The sequence below is a fragment of the Cetorhinus maximus genome, chromosome 33 (assembly GCF_964194155.1).
Source record: "Cetorhinus maximus chromosome 33, sCetMax3.hap1.1, whole genome shotgun sequence".
In the NCBI taxonomy this organism is placed as follows: Eukaryota; Metazoa; Chordata; class Chondrichthyes; order Lamniformes; family Cetorhinidae; genus Cetorhinus; species Cetorhinus maximus.
In genome coordinates, this window is record NC_135911.1 from 7,294,163 (window position 1) to 7,306,165 (window position 12,003).

General features: G+C 42.7%; 1 protein-coding gene across 3 annotated transcripts in view; it reads right to left on the minus strand.

Annotated features, from left to right (window-relative positions):
* The window catches only part of LOC144671643 (cell adhesion molecule CEACAM5-like), an 86,415-nt gene that overhangs the window by 71,485 nt on the left and 2,927 nt on the right, over positions 1-12,003 (minus strand). The gene's annotated exons all lie outside the window — the stretch shown is intronic.

The following is a 12,003-nucleotide window of genomic DNA, read 5'->3' on the forward strand; positions in this document are numbered from 1 at the left end:
TCAGCATCTGAGGAGTCGCGAATGGTGCTGAACATTGTGTAATCATCAGCGAACATCCACACTTCTGACCTTATGATGGAAGGAAGGTCATTGATTGAGCAGCTGAAGATGCTTGAGCCGAGGACACTACCCTGAGGAACTCCTGAAGCTGAGATGACTGACCAACAACCACAACCATCTTCCTTTGTGCTAGATATGACTCCAACTAGTGGAGAGTTTTCCTCCCGATTCCCATTGACTCCAGTTTTACTAGGGCTCCTTGACGCCGTGCTCGGTCAAATGCGGCCTTAGATGTCAAGAGCAGTCACTCTTGCCTCATCTCGGGAGGTCAGCTCTTTTGTCCATGTTTGAACCAAGGCTGTAATGAGGTCAGGAGCTGTGTGGCCCTGGCGGAACCCAAACTGGGCATCAGTGAGCAGATTATTGCTAAGCAAGTGCCACTTGATAGCACTGTTGATGACCCCTTCCATTACTTTACTGACGATCGAGAGTAGACTGATGGGGCTGTAGTTGCCCGGGTTGGATTTGTCCTGCTTTTTGCGTGGAGGACATACCTGGGCAATTTTCCATATAGCTGGATAGATGCCAGTAGCTGTACTGGAAGAGCTTTCCGAGGGGCGCGACAAGTTCTGGAGCACAAGTCTTCAGTACTATTGCCGTGATATTGTCAGGGCCAATACCCTTGGCACTATCCAGTGCCTTCTGCCATTTCTTTACATCACGTGGAGTGAATCAAATTGGCTGAAGATTGGCACCTGTGATGCTGGGCCCTCTCGAGGAGGCCAAGATGGATCATCCACTCAGCATTTCTGGCTGAAAATTGTAGCAAATGCTGGTGGTTTTATCTTTTGCACTGATGTGCATCATTTTGGATGGGGATATTTGTGGAGCCTCCTCCTCCAGTGAGTTGTTCAATTGTCTACCACCATTCCTTCTGGCAGGACAGGACAGATTTCCTTCCCCGAAGGGATTAGTGAACAACAGCCATCAACAATGGCTCCATTGTCATCATTAGGCTTTTATTTCCACATTTTTATCCCGTTGCAGGATTCAAACCCAGGTCCCAGAGCATTACGCTGGGTCTATAGATTACTAGTCTAGCGACAATACCACTATGCCATTGCCTCCCCATTGCAAGTAGATTGGAATTCTTGCAATTACTTTACAAAGTTGGAAATCACTTCCTTCTCCTTCCTTAGCTTTGGGATGCCTTGTGGTCATGAAAAGTGCTTTATAAATGCACGTCTTTTTTTTCTTCATAGTCTCCTATCCACCAGAGCAGCAGCAGCAGCAGAAGATCAAGTCAGGGAGCACTTCATTGTAGGAGAATAAAAATATTGAAAGTTGCAAACAAATGCTTCAGCCAATTCGAAGAATGGTTTTGATGCTGACGATTAGCAATATTTAGGCAGAGACAGCTAAATCAAATGAAGTTGATTACCGGGTCACAAGTTCTAGAGAAAATCCTTACTTTCCGCAGTACAATAACAAAATGTTTATATTTACATAGTCCCTTAAAGTAATGAATTGTTCCAAGGTGCTTCACAGAAGCATTATAAAACAAAGTATAACAATGAGCCACATAAAGAGGTGTTAGATCAGACGATCAAAAGTTTGGTCAAAGAATTAAGTTTTAAGGAATGTCTCAAAGGAGGAAAGAGCATGTAGAGAGGAAAAGAGGTAAAGGGAGGGAATTTCAGAATTTGGGACCAAGGCAATTGAAGCCACAGTCACCAATGGTGGAGTAATTAAATTTGTGGGTGCACAAGAAGCCAGAATTAGGGGAACGGAGATATCTTGGAGGGTTGTGGTGCTGGAGGAGATTACAGATATAGGGAGGGGTGAGGCCATGGAGGGAGCTGAAGACAAGTGTGAAAATTTCAAAATCAAGCTGATGTTAGGTCAGTGATTACAGGGGTGATAGGGAATGGGATTTGTTGTGAGTTAAGGCACGGGCAGCAGAATTTGGCTGCCCTTAAGTTTCAGGGAGGTAGAATGTGGGACACCAGCCAGGAAAGTTTTTGAATCAAAATGACTAGAGCTAATGAAGGCATGAACGAGGGGTTCAGCAGCAGATGAGCTGAGAAAGAGTTTTAATGATGGCACAAATATAAAGTCAGAAGCTCAACTCTGGATCAGATGTGACATCAAGGTTGTCAACAGACTGGCTTAATCTCAGACTATTGCCAGGGAAAGGGATGGAGTTGGCAGCTAGGGAATGGAGTATGGACCTGGTAATGAAAACATTGGGGCTGACTCCGGGGAAGATGACACCTGTACAAGCCAGACAGATTGCACCTGAACAGAGTCGGGACTGAGTTCCTTGCGAGGCATTTTGCTAGTGCTGTTGGGAGGGCTTTAAATTAACTCGGCAGGAGGAAATATTAGAGAGAAATACCAGGGTGCACAAATTCTGGGAGAGACAGGTAGCACTTGTGTAGAGAATAGTAAGTTAATAGGTGGAGTTGGAGTAAGGGAGAAAGTCATGAAGTCTAAAGCAGGGTTACTGTGCATGCATCTGAATGCATGGAGCATAGCATATAAGATTGGGGAGTTACAAGTGCCAATTGCCATGTGGAAATATGTTGTTGTGGCAGAACAGAGACCTAGCTCAAGGAAGGGCAGGACTGGATGTTAAGTATTCCTGGGTACAAGGTGTTCAGAAAAGATTGGAAAGGAAGAAAAGGAGGAGGGGTGGTGGTATTAGTTAAGGAGAAGATTGTAGTGCTCAGGATGTCCCAGAGGGTTCAAAGGCAGAACCAATTTGGCTTGAGCTAAGGAACAAAAACGGTGCAATTACATTGCTCGATGTGGTCTATAGGCCACCAACCAGTGGGAAGGATGTAAAGGAACAAATCTGCAGGGAAATTACAGAGAGATGCAAACATTATAGAGTAGTTATAATGGGGGACTTTAAATTACTCAAATGTAGTCTGGAACAGTGGTTGCGTAAAGGGTGGAGAGGAGCAAGAGTTCCTAGATTGTGTTCAGGAGAATTTTCTACAGCAGTATGTGTCCAGCCCAACGAGAAAGGATGCACTGTTGGACCTAGTTCTTGGAAATGAGGTGGCCAAGTAGATCGAGTGTCAGTGGGGGAACATTTAGGAGACAGTGATCATTGTATTGTAAGGTTTAGGATGATGGTGGAAAAGGATAATGTGCAATCCAGAGTAACAATAATTAACTGGGGGAGAGCCAAATTCAATGGGGCAAGAACGGAGCTGGACTGGATAGATTGGAACCAAAGGGTGGCGGGAGAAACCATAGCTGAACAATAGGGCAAACAAATCCAGAGCTCCGTGGGTGAAAAAGAAGAAAAAGAAGAAGAAAAAGGAGAAAAAGTGTGCTTATGACAGGTGTCAGGTAGAAAATACATTTGAGAACCAAGTTGAATACAGAAGGTTCAGAGGGGAGGTGTAAAAGCAAATAAGAGAAGCAAAGAGGGATTGTGAGAAAAGACTGGCAGCCAATATAAAGGGGAATCCAATGGCACACAAATAGTAAGAGTATGGTAAAAGGAAGAGTAGAGCCGATTAGGGACCAAAAAAGGGATTTACACATGGAAGCAGCTGCAGTTTTTGTAAGTTAAAGAAATGCAGTTGCACTAGCAGCAGTGCTCATTTAATTAATTATGATTGGCAGGCCTTAGCTTGCATCATAACCATTTTTGCACACGCGCATGAGCAGGAATGGGAAGTTTCAGGTCATGGTTTGTGTCTGTTATTTCTAGCCTCTGTCGGTGGCACCCTTGTGAGAATAGAATTGAGGGAACAGGAGGTGGGTCCCATGGACAAGATCAGAGGGGGCCTGAGGGGAGTTAGGAGAGAAACTAGAGAAATATGTGAGTTCAGGCTACAGCGAGGGGGAGCATGAAAGGAAGTTCGGCCAGCTGGGCTAATGAAAGGGAGAGCTGTGGTGCCTGATCAGATGGCCTCAACCTTAGTGACAAAGAAATCTATGAGCTCCTCACATTTATTATTGGAGGTGAGATTGGAGGAGATGGGGAGATAGGTTTAAGAAGACAGTGTGACATAGAGAAAAGAAGATGTGTTCTAGGATGATCTTGAAGTAGTGAGCAGTTCTCGCAAATGAAAGCAGGACCTGATAGTGCTTTAAGTGGTCCAGCCAGTTCTGGCGATGGACAGCTAAACCAGTTGTCCATCATATCCTTTCAAGTCTGCATTCTTTGGACCTGTGAAAGCAGAGGTGCAGGGCTATACCAGGGGAAAACCAGGGTGAGAGACAATAATGGTTTTATTGGGGTTTTGGTCATTAAAGATTACACTATTCAGTTCCCAACTTCTAAATTTAAAAAGTTTTGAGATATGTGCTTTCTTAATGTTATCCCTTAAGATCAGAGGTTAAGGATGGCTGCACCAAAACAGTTCTTAAAATCCATCTGTGCCTTCTTTCTTTGGGGGATTTGTCCTTCCTGTTTTTATGTCAGTTTATATCAAGGGATTATGATGAGATTTGATCAAGCAGCCTCCATTCGTGTTAAATACAAAGAGTACATCTATCCACCATCAAAGGATTGTATTTATTTCCTCTCATAATTTCCTTGTGTATCCCTGATTTTATTGTTTCACTCTTGGCAGTAATGCCTTGATCTGGTTAGGTTGGATTTCCCTCCCTAAACCTCTCCGCCTCTCTTTTCCTTAAAACCCTCCCCTTGGATTAAACTTTTGGCCCCTATTCTGATGTCTCCTTGCATGCCTTGATGTCAAATGTTGTTTGATAATAGCTCTTGTGAAGCAAACTTGGAACGTTTAACTGCATTAATGGTGCCATATAAATGCAAGCTATTATTTAAAGGATAATTTTTTGTTGAGGATACACACAGGAGTAGCATTGTTGTTGCTCTGACACATCTTGGAGAATAGTAAAATTTGTATATTACTGCACATTTATCATGTTTGTATTGAGTAGTTTTCATTTACTTTTTCAATGCTCAATAAGTATACCTTTCTATGCAAAATATAATCCTCATTTCCCCTCTTGGATTTAGCATCTCTGGCCACTCCTGTGAGTGGACTTCTTGTTCCTTACATAGCAGGGTATGTCTGTCAAATATTCAGGAAATGTAGTGAGCCTGATGATTGAACGGTGAACCTTATCACTGTACTCCAGAATACTGGAGATATCATGTGCCATTTCATCTTCTCCACTTTGATCGGCAGAAATATAACAAATGTAAATCCACATGATGGTTATACTAGGATGCAACCAAGAATGATGGACTTCGGTCACGAGGAGAGTTGGAAAAGTTAGGACTGTTCTCCTTAAAATGGGGAAGATTAAGAGATGATCTTATAGAGGCTCTCTAGATGATAAGAGGTTTTGATAGACTACATAGAGTAAAACTAGTTCCTCTAGTGAGTAAGTCAATTGCCAGAGGTCATAGCTTCAAAATCATTGGCAAAGGATCTAGTGGGAAAGGGAGGAGATGTTATTTTCAGAGTTGGCAGAACCTGTCACACACGACTTAAAAAGGTAGTGGAAGCTAATTCCATTGTCAACATCAGACTTTTAATTCCAGATTTTCATTGACTACAAATTCCATTATCTGCCCCGGGGGGATTCAAACCCGGGTCCCTGGAGCATCACTTCTCTTCAAGAAATGCCTACCCTGGAGCATTACCCTGGATTACTAGTCCGTTGACAATACCACTACGCCATTGCCTCCCCATGAATTTGGCTGGTGCAAAACAACTATCCCAGTTATTTTGGGCAGATGTTACTTTGTAATTTCCTGCATTACAATACCTCAAAATAACTTCAATCAATTACCGCCCTATCAGCCTACTCTTCATCATTAGTAAAGTAATGGAAGGGGTCATCAACAGTGCTATCAAGTGGCACTTGCTTAGCAATAACCTGCTCACTGGGTTCTGCCAGGGCCACTTAGCTCCTGAACTCATTACAGCCTTGGCTCAAACATGGACAAAAGAGCTGAACTCCTGAGGTGAGGCAAGAGTGACTGCTCTTGACATCAAGGCCACATTTGACCGAGTGTGGCATCAAGGAGCCCTAGCAAAACTGTGATCATTGGGAATCAGGAGGAAAACTCTCTGCTGGCTGGAGTCATATCTAGCACAAAGGAAGATGGTTGTGATTGTTGGAGATTGGTCATCTCAGCTCCAGGACATCACCGCAGGAGCTCCTCAAGGTAGTGTCCTCGGCCTAACCATCTTCAGCTGCTTCACCAACGACCTTCCTTCCATCATGAGATCAGAAGTAGGGATGTTCACTGTTGATTGCACGATGTTCGGCACCATTCGCAACTCCTCAGATACTGAAGCAGTCCATGTCCAAATGCAGCAAGATCTGGGCAATATCCAGGCTTGAGCTGACAAGTAGCAAGTAACATTCGCGCCACAAAAGTGTCAGGCAATGATCATCTCCAACAAGAGAGAATCCAATCATTGACTCTTGATGTTGAATGGCATTACCATCACTGAATTCCCCACTATCAACATCCTGGAGGTTACCATTGACCTGAAACTGAACTGGGCTAGCCATATAAATACTGTGGCTACAACAGCAGGTCAGAGGCTAGAAATCATGTGACGAGTAACTCACCTCCTGACTCCCCAAAGCCTGTCCACCATTTACAAGGCACAAGTCAGAAGTGTGATGGAATACTCCCCACTTGCCTGGATGATTGCAGCCCCCACAACACTCAAGTAAGCTTGACACTGTCCAGGACAAAGCAGCCCACTTGATTTGCACCACATCCACAAACATTCACTCCCTCCACCACCAACGCACAGGAACAGTAGTGTATACCATCTACAAAATGCACTGCAAGAATTCACCAAGGCTCCTTCGTCAGCACCTTCCAAACCCATGACCACTACCATCTAGATGGACAAGGGCAGCAGATAGATGGGAATACTACTGCCTAGAAGTTCCCCTCCAAGTCAGTCAGCATCCTGACTTGGAAATATATTGCTATTCCTTCACTGTCGCAGGGTCAAAATCCTGGAATTCCCTGCTTGACAGCACTGAGATGTACCTACACCACATGGACTGCAGCAGTTCAAGAAGGCAGCTGACCACCACCTTCTCTAGGGATGGGCAGTAAATGCTGGCCCAGCCAGCGAAGCACATGTCCCATGAATGAATAAAAACAAATGATCTCTTCCAGTGTTAGGTATGCAGAGTCTAGACAAAAAAAAAAATGATCAAGGTATCTGCAAACCCATGAAACAAACCATGCTGCTGGAACAAATTAGCTCAGGTTCAAAAAAGAGGGGAAATTGGAAACAAAAATAAATTAATGTTAGATGAAGTAGAGAACATCACTTAACCAATCACTGGGTCCAAAACAATAAACATGGAAATATATCAGCGGTTTTCTTCACTTTTGATCTCTGTAATAGGAACTATTACCTGAGAGTTTAATCCCAGAATCTCTCAAAATGACTCACAACCCATCTCCTTGGACAACAAGCAACAAATAAGCAATCATGCAGTGGCTACCAAATATATTTTCAGATTTAGGCAGTTTGCCCATACAGAATAGTTCATAAAAATCAGCCTAAAAGAAATTAACAATGGCTGAATTGAATGCTGATCCACACCTCTTTCATGCCTGAATGAATGAATGAATCATTATTAAATTGTTAAAGCATAAATTAATATGCATGGGAGATAGCTGGCTGAACTACAAGACAAAATACCAGGCCTGCACTGATTCCAGCAAGATAACTAAATCTGATATAGTCAGTTCAATATCATGGATATTTCCCTTAATAATTAAAGCTGCCAGAAACAAAAATGATTGTCCTTAAGTTATACTGTTTAAATAGGCAGAAGTCAAAGGTTACTGGAGTACCATTTGAGGTACCATCCTGAGAGTTTACAATCCAGAGCGCTTGACTATGTTAATCATGTCATGGTTGGTAGTACTCTCGCCTCTCAGTTAGAAGATTGTGGGTTCAAGTTCCAACCCAGAGACTTACACAAGTCTGAACTAACAGTCTAGTATAGTACTAAGGGAGTACTGAATTGTCAAAGATGCTACCTTTTGGATAAGACATTAAACTGATGTCTCATCTGACCTCTCAGCATCCTTTTGCACTATACCAGTGAATAATAGGGGCGTTATCCCTGGTATCCCAGGCAATATTTATCTTTCAACTAATATTATTTTTATATTGCTGTTGATGGGAGCTTGCTCTGTGTAAATTGGTGACCGCACCTCAAAAGTGCTTTGTTGACTCTGGAGTGATTTAACAATGGGAGAGTATGAGAGGAGCAGTGGGGCAATTAACAGTGAGAGTGTGTGAAAGAAACAGGGCCATTAACAGTGAGAGGAGTCTGAATACAGTGCAAGAGAGAGAGTAATAATCAAAGTGTAAAGTCACAAAGAAACAGGTAAATCATTGGTTGGTGAGTATTTTGCTCCTTTATCTTTCAAAAGTGTATATTTTATTAATAATAAGATTTTATTGGTAGTATTGAGGTCTAATAGCAGTTATAAAGGTTTTTAGGAGTAGTGTTATAAATTAAGAAAAAGTAATTAACTAACTAACATATAACAAAGATGGCAGGGCAGATGATGTGTTGGAGAATGTGGAAGTTCCTGGACACCTGTGTGATCCAGGGAAAACACTGTTGCAGACGGTGTCTGTGGCTTGAGTAGCTTTTGTAGCTTGAGGAGCTTTGGCTGAAAGAGACATTGAGCTGGAGGCCAAGCTGCAGACACTGATGCATCAGGGAGGGGGAAAGTTACCTAGACACTTATTCCAGGAGGTGGACACACCTTCTGGATAGATGAAACTTTAAAGTTGGTCAATGGTCAGGGACAGGTGGTTGTGACTGCAGAACAGTCCGGTATGGGGACCAAGTGATGGAGGAGCGTCAGTCCCTGACTTTGTCCAACAGATACGAGGTGCTTGTTATCTGTGTGGATGAGGAGAAGGATGTAAGGTGGATGAGGGGACTGATCATGGCACCATGGTGAAGGATGCCATTCAAGTGGGTGGAGTGAAGAGGAATGTGGTAGTGATAGGAGACAGTATAGTCAGGGGGATGCATACTTTTCTCCACAGCTACGTCAGGCAGCTCTGATTGTTGTGTTGCCTGCCCAGTGCCATGGTTAAGGACATCTCCTCACTGCTGGAGAGGAACTTTGAGTGGGAGAGGGAGGATCCAGTTGTCATGGTCCATGTGGGGACTAATGACATAGGTAGAACCAAGAATGATGTTGTGCTAAGAGAATTTGAGGAGATAGGGTCCAAATTAGAATGCAGAACATCAAAGGTAATCATCTCTGGATTGTTACCTGAGCCATGTGCCAGTTGACATCGGGTTAAATAGATTAGAGAATTAAACAGGTGGCTCAAAGAGTGGTGTGGGAAAAAGGTGTTTTGATTCATGGGCACTGGCATCTATACTCAGGGAAGAGTGAGGTATTCCATTTGGATGGGCTGCACTTGAAACGGGCTGGGACTAGTGTCCTGGTCAATCGTTTAACTAGGGCTGTGGGAATGGCTTTAAACTAACATGGGGGAGAGGAAGGTTCGGGTGAAGGAAGACTTAGAAATCCAAAGAGAAAGGTTGAGGCATTGGAACATTATAGTGATGTGGATAAAGACAAACAGAGTGGGACAGGAAGGGACAGAGAGTTTAACAAAAAAACGTACATCAATGAATAAGGTCCTTGCAGGGAAAATAAATATAAAACGAATATAGAATCTCAGAATGGTTGCAGCACAGGAGGAGGCCACTGGGCCATCATGTCCATGCTGGCCTTTGCAGGAGCAATTCACCTAGTGCCATCATCAACGCAAGAATGCCAAATTTTAAATGCTCAGAATTTATACTATGGGAGAAAAGGCTGCTGATTCATTGGCAAGTCAACTAAATGGCTGAAGCGTTCTATGAAGAAAGCAACAGGGAACTATAGGCTCCCCAATCTCCCAGGTAATTCAAAAGTGGTACAAGACTTGAGCATATTCCTTTTGTATTGTGACCAGGTAAGAAGCAGTGAACTGGCTCCCCTCTATTCAGCCTTCTCGGTTGGTCACAACAAAGGTTTCCATGAGGATATGCCTTTTCTGAATACAAATGTATTTTACTATCTATGCAGTAAACAATAAGGAGCCAATCAAACAAGGTTTTCTTGAGTAAAGAAACACCAAATTAGCCACTAACCCCAAGAAAAATAATAAAAACTCCAAGTCCTACACACAGGTATCAGAAATAAAGAAAGTTAGAGTCCAATAAGAAAATAAGTAAGAGAGTATAAAGTTGTGTCCTTTGGTTGTCTTTGAAGCGTAGATTGTTAAATGTTGTGGCGATTTCTTAGTTTCTTGGATGCAGTCAGATGTAGAAGATATTACAATTCTTACGCAATCTCAGTTCATTGGTAGGTTTCTGGTACATTGTCTTCTCAAACCAGTTAATTCATTTGTTCCGAGAGAGGGAGAGAGCGAGAGAGAGAGGGAGAGAGAGATCTCTTCAGCCTTTCTCTTCTGCTGAAGTCTCCTGCAAAAATTTTTACTCTGATAACTTTTTTGCTGGCTTGGTTCTTAAAGTCCTGCTGGTTGTATATTCCAAAGGAATTCAATTACCATGTCTGCTGTAGGCATTGTGTTGTAGAACAGGTAGTCACATTTTTGATGACTCATTTCAGAAACTTTTGACGAGTTTCAAGATAGTGAAAGCCAACAGTGGTTGGGGTCTTTCACACTTCTCAGGGTCGGGGTGTGGGGCATGTGGGATTTGAGTGACAGTTCCCACGTGGGTGGAGTGCAATTCGTATATTCAGCTGGCCAGCAGCCCCTGATTGTCTTAATAAGATTTTAGTTTATTAAAATCCAGCACTTTGCATTTTCATGTCTCTTCCTTAAACAGTGATGAGTTTCAATGGATCTGTAAATTACCAGCAGTGTCCTTCTCTTCATACTCCCTTGGGGTGTCTTGTTTGCTTTTCTCACCTTCATATTGGAATCTGGCCTTGCATTTTTAAGTAATTTGTTCTGTCTCATTTCAAGTTGTAAAATTCCCAGTCAGTTGAAAGTTGAAAAATCATTTTCAAAAATAAAGAGGCATAGCTTTGTGACATTTGTTTGCAGAGAATGGGTTCTGCGTATGAACGTATGTGGCTTCCAGCAAGGGTAAATGAGCCATGTTAACAAGCTCATCTGTCTTAAATTGGTTGTAAGTGTAGCCATTAGACCACTCAGGATCATTCAGCAAGTGCTGCTCAATTAGGGAATCAATCTAACAATAGACACTTTGTTTTGGGTTTCGCAGGCAGGGGCTGGTTACGTACATAGTCTGTACTCTGCCAATTACGAACAAGCAAAGGAACATGCTGCTTGATTTGATGAGCCACCTGCAGGGACTTATGGCCTACGTAACTTTCATCACACTGGCACTGAAATTCACACATGGCATTAGTCAATTGTGTGGTGGACAGAACATCTTTTTGGACTGACGGCAGAATTCTGTTGGTGGAAAATACCACTCACATAGCCAATCCATAGTAGACGCGTGAAATAGCTTCCTCAACCTGTTGTTCAAAGTTTTGAGATGCCTTTGCATCAGTTACCACACAGTTGAGCAACATCATGTATGTATTTCATTGTTGGTGCGATGTAGGCTGTATGTCCCAGTGATTGACTGATTGAATCAAACAGCATGTTCATAATAAGCAGAGTACAGACCGCACTCAACCAGCCCACGCCTACAAAATCCAAATCAAAACATCTGCATCAGTTCTGTTGAAGAGTCATACGGACTCGAAACATTAACTGTATTCCTCTCCGCAGATGCTGTCAGACCTGCTGAGTTTTTCCAGCTATTTTGTTTTTGTTTCAGATTTCCAGCATCCGCAGTATTTTGCTTTTATCAAAACATCTACTGTTTGATGTGTTTCTGCAATTGGACAGCACTTGCTGAACAAACCTGAGTGCACTAATAGCTATGTGAACAACCTATTTAAGATTATCAGTTGAGATTGTAACATGGCTCATTTAATTACGTTTG